Source organism: Cibotium barometz, chromosome 58, assembly GCF_041138505.1.
Source record: "Cibotium barometz isolate CiBa-2024 chromosome 58, ASM4113850v1, whole genome shotgun sequence".
Lineage (NCBI taxonomy): Eukaryota > Viridiplantae > Streptophyta > Polypodiopsida > Cyatheales > Cibotiaceae > Cibotium > Cibotium barometz.
In genome coordinates, this window is record NC_141103.1 from 39,708,227 (window position 1) to 39,730,843 (window position 22,617).

Consider the following 22,617-nt stretch of genomic DNA (forward strand, 5'->3'; position numbering starts at 1 on the left):
TGACTCCACTTGCTTTTCCGGTCTTGTTTTATTGAAGGACTTTGAGATGGATGAAATAAATCATCTAAGCAGAAAAAACGTGATGATTGATGCAATGAAAACTCGAGGCTTGGTAAGAACTAAAATTTTCTCATATTCATTTCAACTTTATCTCTTTTTTTTAAAAAACAACATGTCATTGATTTCATTGTTTTTGGTTGTAGACATTTGGGAGGGCCTTGCTGCCTCTTTGGGGGAGGAAAGTTTGAAGTACTTCTCGGGGTTTGGAATCTTTTAAAGTTAGAGGGTGCAGGCTTTGGCGGAACCTTAACAACAAAGGCCTTAGCAAAGTCCTTTGCCATTCTTATAGATTTTGTTAGATATCCGTAACGCCGCTACGAGCGTTACCACAGGAGGGGACGGCCTCTGGCTCACCACCCAGCCATAGAGGAAGAACGAGGATTGCCCCTCATCCCCCAGGCTATATAGTGTGTGGCTTGCCATCCACACTAGCCTGGCCGCCCATGACTCCGCATGGGCGTCCTCTCCCACTGAACCCTAGATATGGCCATCCGGTCTGCTGTCGGTCATCACAGGCGTTACAGCCTACGTGACATTACCCCCCCTTAAGAAGAGTTTTCGTCCTCGAAAACAAACTGGGGAAACCTTTTGGAAATTGCACTACGGCGTTCCCAGGTAGCTACCTCCTCATCCCTATCTATCCCTTTAACAAGTACCTCCTGGTACATTTTATGTCGAGTTTGTCTGTCGTCATGATACTGTAGAATCTTTTCAGGTTCATGTGGTATCTTTGGTGGCTCTATCAAGTCCACCAAAATCTCTGGAGAAACTGCGTTCTCTAACCCGTGAACTGATTTCTTCAGTTTACTGACATGGAAGACAGGATGGACTTGAGAACTATCCGGTAACTCAAGTTTATATGCTACGTCCCCAATCTTCTTAAGGATTTTAAAAGGACCACAATATCTCGGAGAAAGTTTATCACACTTTCCCGTTTTCATGGTTTGTGACTACGCAGGAACCTTGAGGAATACAAAGTCACCTTCTGCAAAGGTCACCTTTCTACGTCCTTTATCCGCATAAGTTTTAGAGCGATCCTGAGCGCTACGAATGCTCTCACGTGCGGCTCTGAGCATATTATTCATATCTTCAAGGAAATCCTTGACAGATTGAATCTTCTCCTTTTTAAGGCCTACAGCCATTGGAGATCTCGGTTGGAATCCATACATTAACATGAATGGTGTAAATCCAGTCTCGCTGAATGCTTGGAGCTGTTATAAGCAAACTCCAATATGGGCAAATATTCTTCCCAATTTGATTGCTTCTTACTTACATAAGAACGCAACATATCCTCGAGTATTTGGTTAACCCTTTCTGTTTGACCATCAGACTCCGGATGGTCCGCCGTACTCATACTCGGAGTAGTATCCAGCTTTTTGAAGACTTCCCTCCAAAAGTGGCTGTTGAACTTTCTATCTCTATCTGACACTATATCTGCGGGCAAGCCATATAGCTTGTAGAGATGTTCAATAAAGAGTTTTGCCAACTCTGGCGTTTTTACCGTTTTCTTGGTGGCAATAAATTTTGCCATCTTGGTTAACCTATCCACCACCACCTAGACCGAGTCATTCCCTCGACGTGTCGTGGGTGATGAAATCCATGGAAATGCTTTCCCATTTCCCTTGAGGAATGCTTAAAGGATGGAGCAAGCCCCCAACCTTTAGCCTTTCATGCTTATTGACCTGACACTTATTGCATTGCAGCACATAAGTCTGGACGTCCTTGAACAAACTAGGCCAATAAAATTGTCGTTTGACTAGTGCATAGGTCTTTTGTATCCCAGGATGACCAGCACTTGGACTATGGTGAATTTCTCTAAGAATGCATACTCGAAAGTCACCAATAGTTGGTACACACACCCTACCCTTGTAGAGTAAGTACCCGTCGTCAATGGAGTAGTTAGCATACTTCTCCCCCCGACGAAGTTTAGCATCATCCTTTGAAACCGTGTCGAAAAACAAAGGTGATGAAGGGCCTACGTCTGAGCTCTCCGGCTCAAAACTATACCCCAAAGACTCGGCTAGCCTCTCTGGACTAACTCTCGCCTCGTTACCCGCCGCACCTACGGCCAGTCTCTCCGGACTAGCATTACGTGCCAACGAGGAAGGTGGGCGCGGCTGTGACAAAGTGTGTACGCGTACAGCGCGCCAGACCTCTATAAAGACAGGATCATGCTCACACAAGCCACGGAGTGATTCCAAGAACTCATTCTTGAAAACCGTAAAGCTTAACTCATTAATTTGTGGCATGCGGTTAAGCGCATCTGCCACAACATTATATTTACCCCTTTGGTAGCGAATCTGAAGGTCAAACTCCTATAGGAGCTCCACCCACCGAGCTTTTCGACCTTTCAACTTGTTTTGACTCGAAAGCCATGTCAGGCTTTCGTGATCCGTACATACTTCAAAAGTGGCACCATATAAATAGTGTCTCCACTTTTTAAGTGCATGTACGATGGCCAGTAACTCCCGCTCGTAAGCCGAGTAGTTACGTTGAGCCCTATCTAATTTCTTGCTCTCAAATGCAACAGGGCGTCCCCTTTGCAAAAGCACGGCTCCAATGGCCTCACCACTAACGTCTCTCTCCAAGACAAACGGCTCAGTAGGGTCAACTATAGTTAAAACAGGTGCTGCTGTTATGGCTACCTTAAGTTTTTCGAAGCTTCTTTTGTTAGTCTCCCTCCCAACATATATTCTTTGTTTTTGTGTGCAATTGATCCGTCAATGGGAGTGCGATCTTCGCGTAGTCCTTTACATACTGTCGGTAAAACCCCGACATGCCGAGAAAAATCTGAGTTCTTCGAGATTTTTCGGGGCTAGCCACTTGAGAATAGTTTCCACTTTCTCAGGTTCCATCCGCGTACCATGGGCGGATATAATGTGGCCCAAATAGTGAATCTCTCTTTCAAAAAAAATTCACATTTGCTCTCCTTCGCAAATAGCTTGTGTTGTCGCAATAACTAGAACACTAATCGCAAATGTGCCAAGTGTTCTTTACGCGTTTTGCTATACACAAGAATATCGTCTAAGAAAACTACTACGAATTTTCCTAAGTATGGACGTAAAACACTGTCCATCAGCGTCATAAAAGTCGCTGGAGCATTGGTTAGCCCAAATGGCATAACCAAAAACTCAAAGTGACCGAATCGTGTCTTGAATGCTGTCTTCGCAACATCCTCGACCTTAATTCTAACCTGATGATACCCAGATCTCAAGTCTATCTTAGAGAAATATTTCGACCCATAGAGTTGATCAAACAACTCGTCCATACGTGGCATAGGGTACTTATTCTTAATCGTGACTTGATTAAGAGCCCGATAATCTACGCACATGTGCATAGAACCGTCTTTCTTCTTTACCAAAAGAATCGGTGATGCCCAAGGACTCGAACTAGGGCGAATAAACCCTTTCTCTAAGTATTCGGTCAACTGTTATTCCACCTCCTGTGCCTCGGAGTGGCTCAACCTATAAGAAAACTTGCTTATTGGTTTGGACCCAGGCATAACTTCGATGCCATGGTCTACTTCCCTTGATGGTGGTAAACCGTCTGGAAGCTCTGTAGGAAAGACATCTTGAAATTCCTGCAATAAACTTTTCAAAGCATCTACGTACTTTGTTTTTAGAGTCTCTTTTGCCTTGGACTTTGTTGTTTCATCATCACATGCATGCCAAACAGTGTTTCCAGAAAACAGTGGGTCTCTTCCAAGGCTTTGTTTTCCATGTTTGTCTATGCAAACATTACTTTCAGTTTCAGCTTCTACGGAAACAGAATTTACAAGAGGGTAACAAGCGTATACTTGTGTTACCTGGCCGCTGCGGACCGCGTGGCATAACTCGAGCGATGATATAAGTGGTGAAAAGGGGACACTACAGTCTCCCTGTAGGGTGATGATATTACCCTTAGACTCAAACTGTAATGTGTTGTGTAAATAACTCCAAAATAGGCTAGGACCGAGGCTATACAGCCACTCCCTGCCTAAGTAAACATCTGCTTTAGCCAAATGCATGACCTGGAAGTCAAGCACGGCCTCATAGTCCTGCATGATGAAATGGACTCCCAAGACCACGGTATTCCATACCTTATTATCATAACCATTGGCCAAACCAACGGTATACTTATGATCACTTGCGGTCTCTTTTAATTTCAACTTCTTGACCAATGAATAGTTCAAAAAGTTATGGCTAGTCCCATCGTCTATAAAGAGTGACTCTACGGCCACTTATGGTGCCATACATGCGCACCATGCATGCGGACCAACACTAGGCTACCACATAGCTGGTGTCACTGAACAAGCGTGACGCTCGTCACAATGACTCACCATAACCTCTCTGAACTCTCCGGCACTGAGAGGTAGCGTCTGCACCGTGTGCAACTGCCTAGAGGATTTACCATCGCTCTTAGGCGCCTTGCCACTAGTGCTTGCTTTTAACTTTGGGCAATCAGCCTTGTTGTGCCCCACTTCATTGCAGTTGAAGCAACGATTTTCCTTTTGTGCTTGCAAGTAGTGCTCCTTTTTGTGGGTTTCAGAACTTCGTTTTTTCTTGAAGGGTCTTGGTTTTTTAGACCAACGACCCCCCTGACTCCCCTCCGTCCTCTCCCCTGATTTTTCACTATGGAAACCCTTTCTTTTAAACCCCGACCCCTCTTTTTCTTTATCCACTGATCTCCCTGCCCCATCTTGCGCACCACGACGCTTGATGTCATCATAGATTTGCGCATACTTGATGGCCTAAGAGAGGTCCTTAGACTGCAAGGGCTCTACATACTCAAGATAATCATTTGTTAGGCCTCGTTTGAAGCCCCTCAATGTTTGGAATGCATCGATTCCCTTCAACTTGAGTATGAGCTCTCTGTAGTCAGGGGTGAGGGTCTTGTGTTCTATCGAACACTTGTCCCACGCATCCCAACTTCTCTCTTCTTCCTTGCCTAGCAAAAACTCCTTTCGAAACATTGTTTCGAAAGCTACCCAAGTGGTAAGACTCATCCACCACTTGTATGCCTTGCCAGACAATAAGAAACTAGCCTCTACTGGCTGCACATGACTAGGTTGCTTATGCAGCTCATGAATGTCCGATCATTTCACTAAGAACATATTAACAGAATCCTTGTTACGCTCTCGTTCCTTGCCGCCAAAACTAGGCAACTTAAAATCTTTAAGTAACGCCAAGGCTGCCTCTACGGGCGACCTCGTAGGCACTGCGGCCTGTCCTCCCGGGACCACGGGTGAGGCTGCACTCACGCGTGTCGCAGGCGGGCGTCTATCACGAGGAAGAGGAGAAGATGTCGAAATAGCGGACAACACCTCTAGGCGTGTGGAGATGCCCTGTAGCATCGTGACAACGTCATCCTGGACCCTCTGTAAGGTCGTCAATTGCGTGTTAACATATCTTAACATCCCACTAGAGCGCTCCGTCTCCGTGAGGATGTCGGCAGGGTCAGTAAGGTACTGGTCAAAGTCGTGGTCTGCCAAGAGGTCATCGTGCCCCTCGGCGACGTCAGTGTCCATATAATCCAGCTCATCGACCGGAGCGGGGTCAGCCAGGTCGGCGTCCTCTACGGGCATGCCAAGGTCAAGGGTAGGGTCATGAGACGTGGAAGGCGCCTGCGCGGCGGGTCACGAGACGTGCTCGGAGAGCGCCCCTCCTTATGGGAGATGGCCTGGCGTCTATGGCCAGCCGACTTGGTCGGGGTAAGGCTCGCGACCAAAGAGAGAAGTCCTGAAAACCTACCGGACTAGTGGGTGGAGACACACTGGGACGGGCAGACATTTTTATTTACTTGCAATGTAAACAATGCAATAAACTAGAAATACACAACAGTAACAGTAAAAGAAAGAGTAATAGTCACCCCCTGCAACAAGACTCTCGTCCCCGTCGAAAAAACGTCCGCGATACAACGATCCACGAAGGTCGACGGCACGAGCAAGTAGTAAACTGAAAAACAAACACACTTGAAAAAACAAGGTAAGAACGTGTTTGTACAAGTTTAGTTACTCGACGCTACGGTCGAGGAGACGGCTTTTGTTTTGCAAACAATTTACAAGGCACAATGGCCTTCGACCACTTGCTCTAGGCACTACGGCCTAGGAATTTCCAGGCGCTACGACCATATGTTTTCTCCTCTAGGTGCACACGTGCAGTGCACACGTGCTGGATGAAATTTCCTCTAGGCGCTACGGCCATAGAAGTGTTCACTAGGCACAACGGCCATAGAACGGCTCTCTCTCGAAGGACTCGGCGCTACGACCGTGGGATTTGTCTCTCTTAGCACGCGGCGCTACGGCCATGTGCGGTGGGTCTCTTTCATGGAAAACGGGCACTACGGCCACACGGCGCGACGGCGGCGGTGTTGGGCTCGCCATGGCTCTGTTCCAGCTGTGCTGCTGCTGCCTGCCGTGTTTCAGCCAATCGTCGACGATCTCGTCATCACTGCCACCGTGGAAGAGGTGATGGCAAGGGGAGTGAGAAAGCGAATTTGTGTCTTTCAGTACAACGTAGGCCAGCAGGCGTGTCTTCGCCCGCCACCAAACGTTGCCTTCGCCCCCCCTCCCCCACACACACTATGGAAATAGGCGATTTCTCTTCAGCAAACGAATTCGATTTGCAGACAATTTCAACGCAGAGAGAAAAAAAAACAAAACGAGATGCTTACCTGCAATTCATAAGACGGGGAGAGAGAGAGAGAGAGAGAGAGAGAGAGAGAGAGAGAGAGAGAGAGAGAGTTCTTCCCTTCCATTCTTTCTTGGCCGCCTCCCTCCACACACTCCATTGTGGATAAGGATGAGAAGATGAATGGTTGAAAACCATTGAGTGGGCTCCGGTCCCCCGGTCACGCGCGGACCCTGACAACCCCATCAAACTGATGCTTTGATACCAGTGTTAGATATCCGTAACGCCGCTATACGGGCGTTACCACAGGAGGGGACGACCTCTGGCTCACCACCCAGCCATAGAGGAAGAATGAGGATTGCCCCTCATCCCCTAGGCTATATAGTGTGTGGCCTGCTGTCCACACTAGCCTGGTCGCCCATGACTCCGCATGGGCGTCCTCTCCCACTGAACCCCGGATATGGCCATCCGGTCTGCCGTCGGTCATAGGCGTTACAGCCTACGTGACAGATTTGGCCATTGAGATAGGTTTGGCATTCTTCACTAAGGTGTCCAATGGCTCGTTCATTCCTCGAATGAATCTTGCCATCAACTGCTCTTCATCCAATTGTGTGGGAAATATTTGAGGAGAAGGGCAAAGGCCTGATGGTACTCTTCAATTGTCTAGCTATCCTGCTTCAGTTCTAAGAATTCATTCATTTTGGTTTCAAGGAAACCCGGAGGACAAAACCTCTTTCTGAGGTAAGCTTGAAGATCGGTCCAGGTCTGGGTTTTACGGTCGAGATAGTTGGTCTCGCAGTGATTCCTTCAAGCGACCCTGGTTGTTTCCACAATCGTTAACCTGGCGAGAGCCATCCTGCTTCTCTCATTGTAGCCAGTTACATCAAAGCATTCTTCCATTGCCTCAATCCACTTTTCCCTTATTACTTCACCTAACTGCTCCCCTTCACCCTTGAAGGGACCAGGTTGGGATCTGTGCAGGGCTTTACAAACATCTGGATCTAACTCTTCCTCATCGGTTAGAGGATCGCATGGGCCACGTGCCTCATGATTCTGACAAAACGAGATTTTTGTCAACTTAACTTTGACAATGATTATTTAATTTTTATAATTTATTCTTTAAACAGATAATTATTTCATCATACTTCTTGAAACAAGATTTACTCTGATAATTTTATCAACCATATTCACAATCATGAAAACAAATTGGATTTTTTTTGGGTAAAACATCGTTTATTATCAAAAGATTGAGATATATACATAGAGCATCATGGCTCCAAAGTCAGTGCCTCAATCGCGTACACATAAGGAAGAGAAACTGCGAAGGAGACATGCCATGGTATACACGATTCATTACAGAAAGAGGTGCTGTAATTCTACTTCTAGGGATAAAGTGGCTAAGAAGCCTAAAAACTCGGCATGAAATTATGAAGTTCCTGGGTGAATGATTAAAGAGTTGTACATGCTAAACAAACCCTAGCCTTATCAGAATCATGGCTAAGGAAATATTTTGCCTGAGCCTCTGACGCTGATTGGTACTGATATTAATACATCGTCCTCCAAAGAACCACATATACCGAGGTTGCTCTACAGGATCAGGCAAGTAAAGACTCTCAAAATGACGTGCAAGTCTCACTCTGCTTACTCGGGTCGTAAGCAGAGTTGATGAGGTGCTCGAATGAAAAGGCCATATCCTGACTCTGGGAGAGTTCAGGAATGCGAGATAGATTCGAGGTATCCATCTATAAATTTCCAATTCAATTTATGAGTTTTCAATTTTTGAAGTTCATTCAACATAATATTAACAAGCGAAAACATTATTTCCCAGATTTACTTTAAAATTTTAAGCAGTTTCTGTTGCTGTTACGTAAATTTACAGCAGCGCTTTGATACAAACTGTGGGATCCCACTGCCCCCTCCACACACCGGATTCCCGGTAGAGCTGGCAGAGCGGAAGCAGCTCCCTCATGCATGGGGCAGGGTTTCCCACTCGGGGCCTCGCCCTCGAATGCCTGGGCACGAGACTAAGCTGGTGGTCATTTCGAAAACTCAAACCGAGAAAATTTTCCATGCCTGAAAAATGGGGACGATTCCACCATTTTGAATTCCTTAACGAATTTTTCCAACGAGGTGAAGATACTGAATTAACCTTCATCTGATTAAACCAGATAGAAGGAAAACTATTATAGACTTATCTTGAAGGAATCAACGCTTTTTTCCTTATTGAGTCAGGCACAACTGTTGATCTATTCATTTGAGAAGTCTTCAGGTTATTATTTAATCAATTTTATTATGAAAACTCTACTAATTCCAGACTAACCCCATCCGGCCCATGGGTTAGCCACCGCCCAACCACTGGAATCAGTAGAACGAGACAAGTACTCACCCACCCACCCACAATTGAATGCCTTTCTTAACTTTTGCTTTAGAATACAGATACGCACACACTCCTCTTTAAACTTTAACTTATAAAACAATCCACTGACAAACAATCATTGGTTACAGATATCATAACTCAAAATTTCCATCCAGCTCCTTGTTTCTCAAAAACAGTATCACTTTGGACTCTCTGTCATCGCGAGACCAACTGTGTGTGGTTAGCAACGAGATCCAGTAATAATTTTTCATCATCATACATATATATCTTCCATGACATAGGCATGGGTGTCCTAAGCACCGCGAGCCCGTACATCGCCTGGTCAGAACCCTCCACGATACTCCTTAGGTGTCCTGGCACTTCACTCAGGGATCGCTTCATCGGTCCTCCTTGCCCATCGTATCGGAAGCACACCATTTTTCACATACCAAGGCTGGTCAAGACTTGGGAAGGTTTTTGTAGCGTGAGCCATCCTTTGAACACTCCCCGCCAGCTGTTGCAATCGAACTTCCCTTAGAAAAACACATATACCAAATGATCCCTCCAGCATTTTGGTGTGACAGTCCTTTAAGAAAACACGGTTTCTATGCAAGTTTTCAGTTTTGAGTTTCTTTTGAATACAATGAGTATATCTTAAATCCATATCCCAAGACTTTTTGATCGTAGGTCTGAATTCCAAACAGAATTCCTCGAATTCTGTAACCTTGATCCTCAGATCAAAATCAAAGGGTCTCAACTTAGTCTCAGATTCGCGGTGGGGTGATTTGAGTGAATTTTTCTTAATTGGTCATATCGTCTTTTCTTGAAATTGACGAAGGAGTTATGTCTTGGTCATAGACTGATTCAAGGTTTGAGTCTGGAAAGGTTCTCTTGAACCATCTTTCTCGAAGGGTAATATTTCAATTACTACTTTATTGAATTTCATTCATTGAGTATTTGCTTAACTGAATTCAAAACTAATCACTCACAAATTCCTATGAGGAATAAATTGATCATTTATCTAAAATTCTGACTTCGATAGTTTTTCTGAGTTTTCTCATTACCATCCTAGAGAATATGAAACGGTAGAATTTTCTCACACAGTATTTACTTATTCATTTACCAATATTCATGGGATTTAAACATAGGATTAAAGAGGACTCTTATTTTGATATAAAAATTATGTATGCGTCTATTTATGCATAAAATCCAACTTCTATGGATATAACACTTTTACATAAAAGAAAATCCTTTTATGCATCTATTTATGTATAAAAATCAATTTTGATGAAAGTAACACTTTTATAATAAAAAAAATTCTTTTATGCATCTATTTATGCATAAAAATCAATTTTGATGAAAGTAACACTTTTAGAATAAAGAAAATTCTCCAATATGCATCTTTCTATGCATAGAAATTAATTCTAATGGAAATAACACTTTTATAGTAAAATTATTTCTAATATGCATTTTTCTATGCATAGAATGAAAATAACACTTTTAGAATACACAAACAGTGGGGATTACTCTTTTTGAATAATAAAAGATAAAACTTATTTTACAAAATTTAGAAAATTTTTGCCATAACCTTGACCATTTTTATTTTTTTTTCATTCTCAAGTTACTTAGAAATTATCCCAAATGGTTTAAAGCATTCTAAACTAATTAAATTTCACTTTTTAAAGAGAAATGATAAGAAAAATTTAATTCTAAGAATTTGATTACATATCTAGGATAAAGAAAGGCTGAATTCAAGAATGAAGAGAGGGGGAAAACCTTTCCAACAAGGCATAACATCATTTTTCACTTTAAAGAAAACAAAAATTAGAAAACCATTAAATGGAATAAAGAAAAAGTAGGATTTCTAGCTTACATGAATTTTTGTGAGCTTTCCTTTGGCTTGATGGTTTGAGGGATCTAGTCTTGTTTGCAACAAGAGTGGCCACCAATTCTTTTGAAGAGGAAATGGTCAAAAACTAATGAATTATCAATAAATTCACTGTTTTTAGCTCTAGGGAGGAGGAGTAGAGAAACAGTGCATAAAACACTATTAAGCTTCTACAAAGGAGGAGGCTTCTATTTACAGGAAAAAGTGAGCTTCTAACCAAGCAAATTGATTCTAGAGTTTTTAGGATCAGTTTGGTCAATTTTTGACCATTTTGGGGTCAGTTTAGTTCACTTTTTGGATCCAGTTTTGAATTAGGAGAGAGGAGAGATGAAATATCTAATTTTATTGATTTAAAATTCAAAAGCAATGATGGGAAAAAGGCACCTACTTCATGAGGGAGAATCCCCACTCTGAGGTGTCAAAAATTTATTTTTTTAGTATTTCCTTTGGTCCTTGGTCCACTCTTCATCTTATGTGAACATTAACTCATTTTTGGGGGGTTTTTCTTTTATTTTTCAATTTATCTCCTTTCTACATTTGAATTTATCTTATTGGTCCCATAGGAACCTTAATTTAAAATTTTTAAAAAATCGAGACCCTTTGGATAAGGCCTTTTGAACAGATTATAATTTGTTTCTAATGCATCTTCTAAAATTTATTTTGAGCTTCTATTTCGGGGGAATTTATTTTAATAAGATGAGATATTTTTCCATCCAAAAATATTTAAAAATTGAATCACCTCTCTCTAGAAGATTTTCTCTCTTCTAGGCCAAAACAGGTAGAAACAAGATCTTTTATATTTCTGAAGAGGGATTTGATTATAGGGGAAGATATTGGACTTCTTGAGAGGCTGGGGAGGAATCTTACATACTCTCCCACTTGAAAAACGTGAGATGTCCTCATCTCGCAAACTGGGAGTAATCCTGCAACAACAGTTCGGCTTCTTTCTCCGAGGTGGAATCTTCAAAAGGATAGAACTTCCATTTTACCAATAATTCTCTCAGAATTCTATTCCTGAGAACCTTCTCTCGAACATCAAGGATTTCTTCAGGTTGGAGTTCCATCTGCCCTTGGGTTGAAGAAGTTAAGATTTCATCATCAAGCACATGATTGGTACATACTTTTTAAGTAGGCTGACATGAAATACATTATGTACTTTGAGATGAGGAGGTACAAGAAGTTCGTAGGCTAAGTCACCTATTTTCTTTGTAATCAGATATGGCCCACAATATCTGGGGGGGGATAACTTCTTGTACTTCCCAAGAGATAGAGAACTTCTTTTGGGGCGTACTCGAATGAAGACCATATCTGCTTCTTCGAATTTTTTGTCTGTCCTCTTCTTATCTGCATACTGTTTCTGTCTATCCTGGGCAGCTTTTATATCTTTGCGAATTGACTGGATCTGTTGCTATCATGTCGTCAAGCATATGTCTAGACATCTCGACCCTAATCAATGGGTCAGACCAAGTTAATGGAGTTAAGCAATCTTTTCCATACAGAGCTTTGAAAGTGCTCATCCCAATACTTCGGTGATAAGAAGCATTGTAGGCAAACTCGACTAGGTGCAAGATAACTTAGCCACTTCTTGGGTTCCCTGCCACCACAGTATGACCGAAGTATATCTTCGATTACTTGGTTTACCCTTTCTGTTTGACCGTAGGTCTCGGGGTGGTAAGCTATGCTGAGATCCAAGAAAGTTCCTACTGCTTCAAAAAATGCAGTCCAGAATCTTGACGTGAATTTGGGGTCTCGCTCACTTACTATTCTTCTAGGTAGGCCATGCAATCTGAAGATTTCCTTGAGGAACACTCTGGCCACATCCACTTCAGTGTAGGTTTCTTTTACTGGAATCAGATGGGCAACTTTGGTTAGTCTATCAACTACCATGAAGATGGAGTTGTAACTTGATTGTATTGAAGGTAATCTAGTAATAAAATCCATACTGATGCATTCCCACTTCATCTGGGGGATGTCTAATGGATGTAACTTTTTAGGCATTTTTACTCTCTCGGCCTTGACTTTCTGACATGTCAGACATTGACGTACATCATTAAGTACATCCTTTTTTAGTCCAGGCCAAAAGAAGCTTTTCTTCACAGACATGTAGGTTTTGATGAAACCTGGATGTCCTGTAATAAGACTGTCACATGGGCTTCATTCAAAATTTGACCCTTAGTTCCCTCATCATTGGGAATGCATAGCCTGCGATTATAATGCATAATTCCATCATCCAGGCTGTACCCTTGAACTTGGCTCAACTTTTATAGAGTTTTTCTTTCTTGCTTGCATACGTAGGGTAGTAATAGGGCAAAAGAATCTATCCTGCATGATCTTCTCTCTTGCTTCAATAATCAAAAGATTTGACACTACAGTAATTGCAAGCAAAGAGGCTTTTCTGCTGAGGGCATCTGCTACCACATTTTCTTTGCCTTGGCGGTACTTGATTTCAAAATCAAATTCTTGTAGGGTCTGCATCCACCTTCTTTGGCGCATGTTGAGATCCTTCTGAGTGAAGATCCACTTTAAGCTCTGATGATCTGTCTCATCAAAGTGAATCTTTGACCCAGTAGATAATGTATCCACACAACTTTAGGACATATACTACTGAAAGTAGTTCCAGGTCATGGACAACATAATTCCTCTCATGTGTTCTATGTTTTCGGGATTCATAGGCCACTGCATGACCTTCCTGCACATATACCAATGTTGCTCTACAAGATCAAGAAAGTAAAGACTTTCAAAATGACATGCAAGTCTCACTCTGCTTACTCGGGTCGTTGCAGAGTTGATGAGGTGCTCGAATGAAAAGGCTATCATATCCTGACTCTGGGAGAGTTCAGGAATGCGAGATAGATTCGGGGTATCCATCTATAAATTTCCAATTCAATTTATGAGTTTTTAAATTTTGAAGTTCATTCAACATAATATTAACAAGTGAAAACATTATTTCCCAGATTTACTTTAAAATTTTAAGCGATTTCTGTTACTGTTACGTAAATTTACAACAGCGCTCTGATACCAACTGTGGGATCCCACTGCCCCCTCTGCACACCGAATTCTCGATAGCTGGCAGCAGAAGCAGCTCCCTCATGCGCGGGGCAGGGTTTCCCACTCGGGGCCTCGCCCTCAAATGTCTGGGCATGAGACTAAGCTGGTGGTCATTCTGAAAACCGAAACCGAGAAAATTTTCCATGCTAGAAAAATGGGGATGATTCCACCATTTTGAATTTCTTAACAAATTTTTCTAACAAGGTTAAAATACTAAACTAATCTTCATCTAATTAAACGAGATAGAAGGAAAACTATTACAGACTTATCTCGAAGGAATCAACGCTTTTTTCCTAATTGAATCAAGCACAACCGTTGATCTATTTATTTGAGAAGTCTTTAGGTTATTATTTAACTATTTGAGTTCTAAGCCTATTTCTATTAATCAATTTTATTATTAAAACTCTACTGATTCCAGGCTATCCGGCCCATGGGTTAGCCACCACCCAAGCACTAGAGTTGGTAGAACCAAACAAGTACTCACCCAACCATATTTGAATGCCTTTCTTAACTTTTGCTTTAGAATACTTTAACTTATAAAACAATCCATTGATAAACAATTATTGGTTATAGATATCATAACTCAAAATTTCCATCCAGTTCCTTGTTTCTCAAAAACAGGTATCACTCTGGATTCTCCATCAAGAGTGATACCAGTAACACATTACAATAATTTTTCGTCATCATATATATATATCTTCCACGACATATGCATGGGTGTCCTAAGCACTGCGAGCCCATGCATCGCAGGGTCAGAACCCTCCAGGATCCTCCTTAGGTGTCCTGGCACTTCACTCAGGGGACCGCTTCGTCAACCCTCACCCATCGTATTGGAAGCACACCATTTTTCACCATACCAAGGCTGGTCAAGATGACCTGGGCAAGTTTTTGCCGCGTGAGCCTTTGAACACTCCCGCTAGCTATTGCAACCGAACTTCCCTTAGAAAAACACATATACCAAATGATCCCTTAGAAAAACACATATACCAAATGCTCCCTCCACCCAGCATTCTGGCGTAAGACAGTCCTTTAAGAAAACAGGGTTTCTATGTAAGTTTTCACTTTTAAGTTTCTTTTGAATACAATGAGTATATCTTAAATCCATATACCAAGACTTTCTGATCGCAAGTCTGAATTCCAAACAGAATTCCTCGAATTCTGTAACCTTGATTGAGTGATCTAGTCTTGTTTGCAACAAGAGTGGCCACCAATGCTTTTGAAGAGGAAATGGTCAAAAACTAATGAATTATAAATAAATTCACTATTTTTGGCTCTGGGGAGAAATAGAGTAACAGTGCATAAAACACTATTAAGCTTCTACAAAGGGGCAGGCTTCTATTTATAGGAAAAAGTGAGCTTCTAACCAAGCAAACTGATTCTAGAATTTTCCACATCAGTTTGGTCAATTTTGACCGTTTTTGGGTCAATTTAATTCACGTTTTGGATCCAGTTTTGAATTAGGAGAGAGGAGAGATGAAATATCTAATTTTATTGATTTAAAATTCAAAAGCAATGATGGGAAAAAGGCGCCTACTTCATGAGGGGGAAGCCCCACTCTGAGGTGTCAAAAATTTATTTTTTTAGTATTTCCTTTGGTCCTTGGTCCACTCTTCATCTTATGTGAACATTAACTCATTTTTGGGGGGTTTTTCTTTTATTTTTCAATTTATCTCCTCCCTACATTTGGATTAATCTTATTGATCCATAGGAACCTTAATTTAAAATTTTCAAAAAATCTGGACCCTTAGGAATAAGGCCTTTTGAACAGATTATAATTTGTTTCTAATACACCTTCTGAAATTCTTTTTGAACTTTTGCTTTGGGAGAATTTATTTTAATAAGATGAGATATTTTTTCATCCAAAAATATTTAAAAACTGAATCACCTCTCTCTAGAAGATTTTCTCTCTCTAGGCCAAAACAGGTAGAAACAAGATCTTTTATATTTTTGAAGAGGGATTTGATTACAGGGAAAAATACTGGACTTCTTGAGAGGCTCGAGAGGAATCTTACATCCATGTACGCTGGGTAGGTGATAAAATCATCCAGTGAGAGGTGTAGAAAGTGGCTCTTGTAAAAATGAGCCATTTTCGTGCCCAAGGGCTCAAGGGGGCTAGTCCATGTCCTCTCTGTGTCCACTTTGATGATATCCATCCTGATCATGCGGTTTTTCTCTAAGTGGGTGAGATCCAAAAATGGACAATCCAGACTGTACTGAAAGGGTGGTAGTGCCTCTATCCGCCGCAAACCATGTAGGTCAAACCACGATCTCATCTAAGCGTACCAACAATGAGTATCTCCATCCTCTGCCAACTGTATGGATGAGGTCAATGCCAATCGGGAGTACCTCTGTTGAGGGAGCTCCCATAGCCACTGTAAAAAGATAACTGCTTGGAATAGGGTCTCGGTTACTAGTGGTGGGGCACCCAGCTCATCAGCCCCCCGAACAATCTCATGTGGTATCGATGATTTGCTCTGAATCAAGTGGGCAATCATCATAATTATTGGTCTCTCCATTTGCCTCCATCCCTCATCTATCCCTCTTTGAGATCTGTGATGTATACTGGGCCCCCAAATTGGAGCTTCGTACAGGAGGGTTGGTGTGACAAGCGTATCAAATAGCCACAATTTGGTGCGTGGCTCCTGAAACTGTATGTGTGCACACTGCCTCTCAAGTACCCCCAAGGCTGCATGCCCTCGAGCTAATCTAGCTACTCCTGCCTCCTTCAGGGAGAAACGTGGTCCTGTGAAAGTAACTCCCAAGTAGACATATGACCTGACGTACTCTACTGCCTCCTTCAGGGAGAAATGTGGTCCTGTGAAAGTAACTCCCAAGTAGACATATGACCTGACGTACTCTACTGGCTCCCCTCGGAAAGTGAACTGAGGCTCTGATCTCATCACCCATGCCTGTGTGGTGTTAAACACCATAACCTTGGTTTTCCAGTTCACTGTCAGATCTCTATCCTCACAGAAAGCCTGTAATGCATCCAGGTGTCTTTGTAATCCCTTTGGAGAGTCTGAGATTAGAACAATATCATTAGCATATAACAAGATGGGTATCAACACCCCTGCCAGGCATGCCCCTAGGCCTCCCAATCTCTCTACATATAACAAGATGGGTATCAACACCCCTGCCAGGCATGCCCCTAGGCCTCCCAATCTCTCTACATAATCAAAGAGGCATTGGGATTATTAGATGGCTTTTACATTGTGGGTAGTAGATGTAGGAGCTTTGAGGAAAAGCGCTTCATTTTTAGGGAAATATTGAAATGCATTCCATTGAAAAAGTTGGTAAAGATAATGTAATAAGATTTAAGATTATTGATGGATGGGTCTCTCTCTCTCTCTCTCTCTCTCTCTCTCTCTCTCTCTCTCTCTCTCTCTCTCTTCCCTTCTATATGTTTGATTGTTTGTCTGTCTCTATGGCAATAGTTATTATTACGCTTTATACTTTATTTGGTGTAAAATATAGTTAGGAGAGGGTGAAAAAATAGAGAGATCATAAGTTTGTTATTTTATGTGTCTTTGTATGTGAATGTGTAAAAGCAAGCACAAGGACGATTGAATCAAAGTTGGTGCTTTTGAGTATAATTCTCTCTTTAACTTGAGGTTAGTTCTTTTGATGCCATCACTGTCTCTCTCAATTTTTGTGTTAAAAAAGGGGTGCATAGAGTGAGGATTACCTAGAGAAAGAGAGAGAGAGAGAGAGAGAGGATTGTGTACATCAAGATACTTTTTTATCTCTTTCTATCTTATGAGTGTTTTGTTGTTGATAATCTGATTGCAAATATTAGTGTAATATTGATATGTTAGAAACCTTTCATTTTTTGGACTCCTGCCTTTGAGATTGTTCAAAATATATAGAATATACAAATTGTAGTAGCCTTGGAGAATATATGCATTTAGTATCTTATATTAATTGATAAACATTCTTAAAAAAGTAAAAAAACCTTTCATAGACAATTATATGTATCACTATGTTCTTCTTTTTGTTGCAGTATACATGTAGGTTACTAGGGTTAGGTATATGTTGGCAAAGATACATAGAGATAATTGTAGAGCTTTAAGATATTAATTTTGGATTTCAGCAAATGGAGCTTCAAAATGATAACAACCGCTCCAAAGATGTAGTGGATGTGGATGATTCTTCCAATGAAGAAGTAGCTTTGTCTACGCCACCCTGAGTTGATGAATGTTCGAGCTGCAAAGCGCCTTGCTCGGTCAAGGTCTCCATCTGGACAAACAAGCTCTAAACATCTACAAACTATTGCAGATACATGTGACTGCCCACACTGAGAAAAATTCGGTTGCTAGCAAGCAATTCTTAGATGCCCTTTGGGATGAGATTCGTGGAAGTGGTAGCCAAAGGGGAGAAACATTAAGAGATAAGTTGACTAATCATCTCCATTGCATCCATGATAGTAGTGGTCGCATGGAGGCAAACCAACTAGACATGATTTCTTTCATGGTGGAGAACATGCATGTTCAAATTGGCGAATGTCTACGTGGATGTAATGGGCAATGTAAAGAGCCCATAGATTCTCTAAAAGATCAAGTGCATACATTAGGCATGGATGTATTGAGTCTAAAGATATCTGTTAATTGACTCAATGCAATTATGAAAAAGATGTGTCGTGTTTTAGAAGCCAGGGTAGTTGCCTAGAGATTTTGTGAGAGGGATGATGTTTTTTGATCAAGGGTCAAATTGTGTTCCAACTTTTAGATTTGGCTCTTCATTTTGGCAATATATATGAAATTTCTATTTTCTCAAATTCAATACTTCTGTCTTCCATCTCTCAACATGTTTCAACTCTGCCTTCCTTTATCTCACTCTCTTCCTCTCTCTCTCTCTCTCTCTCTCTATATATATATATATATCTATCTATCTATCTATCTATCTATCTATATATATATATATATATATATATATATATATATATATATATATATATGTATATGTATATGTATATGTATATGTATATATATATATATATATATGTATATGTATATATATACATATATATATATGTATATGTATGTATGTATGTATATCTCACTGTCTATCTATGTCATTGTCTCTCTCTTTGTCCATCTCAAGTACTATGTTGTTTGAAGTTAAGAAAAATAGTATTCGTTATTTTGTGTTATGAAGGAGATTGAAGATGGCTAAAAGCTGTACATACTTGAGTTCGAACCAAGTTCGTCGGCTTCGAATTTTAGATGCAACACACATGACTCGACGTATAAACGCTCACGGACAAGGACTTGCATTCGAAAGCAAAATGGTGCTAGTTTTACAGATTACTTTAACAACATAGCTAGAATTGAAACATTTGGAAGGGTTGAAAATGAGGAGCCTAGTGAATCCCATGGCGAAATCCATTCAAGAAACAGAACAATTCTCAATGCTACGGTTCTTCAAGAATGTATCAATGAACATGACAATGCTCAAACACGGAGAGATTTGGCACGCGATGACCTTTCGCATTTGATTTAAATGAGCTACCTATGGATGATAATTTCCATTCTATAATGTTTGTCATTGGTGATGTGAAAGATATTAAATCTCAATGTCTCTCTATAAGGCGGGTGTTTTCTTTGTCTCGGAATGTCAAGCACCTAGCAACTATGGTGGCATATTCTGGAGATTGTACTCTTCACTCATAAGGATCCCTTTCTTACTACAAGTGCCATTTTTGTGGTGCAATAATTTGGAAGTGTGAGGCGTCAAGAAAGCTTGGAAAATATGTGGGAAAACACTGTTGTGGAAGTGGGAAGATCTCTTTACTACCATTGGAACTCTATCTCCTACATTGGTGGAGTTGTTGCATGGTAATGATAATGCAAGTAAGAAATATAGAAAGAATATACTCTCTGATAATAATGCCTTGGCATTCGTTTCACTGGGTGCTCACTTGGATAGTTAGTTTACTAGGGGAGAAGGAGTATTCAATTTTCGAATCCATGGTACCACCTATCATTGTGTTGGTTTTGTCATACCTATAAAACTCGAGATATGGCTCCTTGATTTGCTCAGTTTTATGTGTATGATACAGAGCATGAATTAGAGAATAGAATTCATGGGATGCCATCTTTAAATCATAACATTGTTGAAAGGTTGTAAACAATGATGTATGTACATAATCCGTATGCCCGTGCACTTCGTTCAATGAGACAAATGTTGCTGTGAAGTCCACATGCAGGTTTGAGAATGGTCATCTCACTGAAGCTTGATCAACCTCACGACAATCCTTGGTCCCTACAGGAAGTGAGGTAGCAGCTATCATGCCGGGTCAAGGAGATGATTTTGATGTGGGGCATAGAGACATTCAAATAATGTCACACACAGGTGCTATAAAAAGAATATCTAACGTGCATCACTCATATATGCCTCTATTATATGTTCTTCTATTTCCTCAAGGAGAGGATGATTGGCATGTTGGAATTCCACTCAATGGTAGGAATAGAGAATGATCAAATGAGGATACACAGAGCAGAACTCATCGACAATATTATGCTTATAGACTATAGATTAGGGAAGATACAAATGCATGCCTTCTACGCGGTGGTCGTCTTTTGCAATAGTAAACTGTTGATGCATATAGTAGCATGGAAGAATCTAGATTAGTATGGATACGCAATAACCAGAAAGAATTGCATGCTTAAGTATACCAGGGTCTTACAGATATGGTTAATTTAAGCGATGGGGTTAATAGAGTCTCTGCAGGCATTGCTGGGACACAGGGTGGTATTGCCATCTACATATACTAGGGGGCCTAGATATATGCATCAATTGTACTAAGATTCAATGACTATTGTTAGAAAGATGGGTAAACCTGACTTGTTTATCACCTTTACTTTGCAATCCCAAGTGGGATGAAATAACCAATGCTTTATTGCTGGGTCAGGTTGCCCAAGATTAACCTGACCTTGACTGGGCACAGGTCTTTTATGAGAAGCATAAGGACATGATACACTTATTGGGAAAAAATCAATATTTGGAACGGTATTGGGATTTGTTTCTATTATTAAATTTCAAAAAAGAGGCTTGCCACATGCAGGTATATTATTGATATTGGAAAGTGGATGTAAGCCGATCGATATCCCTCACTATGATATTTTTGTGTGTGTTGAACTTCCTGACAAGGTGATGTTTCCAGAGTTGCACATCATAATTAGTCATTGCAATGTCCATGGACCATGTGGTGAACTAAATATGTGCTCTCCTTGCATGGTTAATGGGAGTTGCAAACATCGCTATCCTCGAAATTTTCGTGAGACTACTAGCGTTGATAACAATGGATATCCAACTTACATGCGATGAGATGATGGTAGTTCCATCCAGGTAAAGGATCATAGGGTGGATAGTCGATGGGTTATTCCATATAACCCTTTTCTCGCTTTGAGGTACAAAGTCCATATTAACATAGAAGTATGCTCTACTATTACAGCTATAAAATATTTGTATAAGTATGTATACAAAGGACATGATAGAGCTACTATAGAGTTGTAAGATAAAAATGGGGTTATTGATGAGGTTAGTCAATATCTGGATGCATAGTACATTTTTGCTTCAGAGGCATGTTGGCGCATATATCAATATGATTCGCACAATGAAAAGCCTGATATAAAAAGGTTACATGTTCATCTCCCAATGCACAATAATGTGCTTTTCAATGACCAGGATGACTTCTTGCGTGATGTGATTAGTTGTGACAGAAACCAAAGAACATCTCTCACTCAATGGTTTAAAGCCAATCAATTGTATACGGATGCAAATAGCTTACTATATGTTGATTTCCCTTGCAAGTAGGTGTGGAATTCGGCTCTTCACTCATGGACTAAAAGGAAAAGGGAAAATATGATTGGACATATGTATAATGTTAGTCCAAGTGTAGGTGAGCAATATTACTTTTCTTCTCACACTCTGCAAAGGGTGCAAATCTTTCGAGGATTTGCGAACAGTGAGTGGACATTTGAATCCATGTTTTAAGGTTGCATGTGAAGTCAACGAGATGCTGGAGAGTGATGAGGAGTGGTACATGTGTTTCCATGAAGCTGCAATTCAGAATACAGGATTCCAGCTACGTCAATTGTTTTTGTCATTATAATGGTTTTTTATGAGCCTATATACCCTGGGTAGCTTTGGGACAAATGCTCTGCCGAACTTTCATAAGATTTTTTCCATTCATTGCAACAAAGAGGGTGTGTCGATGTTGATGTTTTTCATTTTATAGCAAAGAATCAGGCTTTGTTGGTACATGCAAGATCTCTTACACCAGTATGGAAAGCGGTTAGCTAATTTTGAAGGGTTGCCTATTCCAGATAGATCAAGTGTTGCCACTATCAACAATGGTTGCTGATGGAAGAGATGACGTTTGATTCTGTTCAGTAGGCTGATTTGTCTGTTTCCACCATGGAAAGGAGTCTTAATAGTTGTCAATAAAGAGAATTTGATACTATCCTTAGAGCTGTTTCTTTGAACCAGGGTGGTGTTTTTTTCCTTGATGGACCAGATGGATCAGGCTAAACTTATCTTTACAATGCCTTGCTATCTTGATTGCATGGAGAGAAACGCAATGCCTTAGCATGTGCATCGTCTGGAGGAATAGTCGCATTGTTATTCTCAAATGGTCGTACAGCTCACTCACGTTT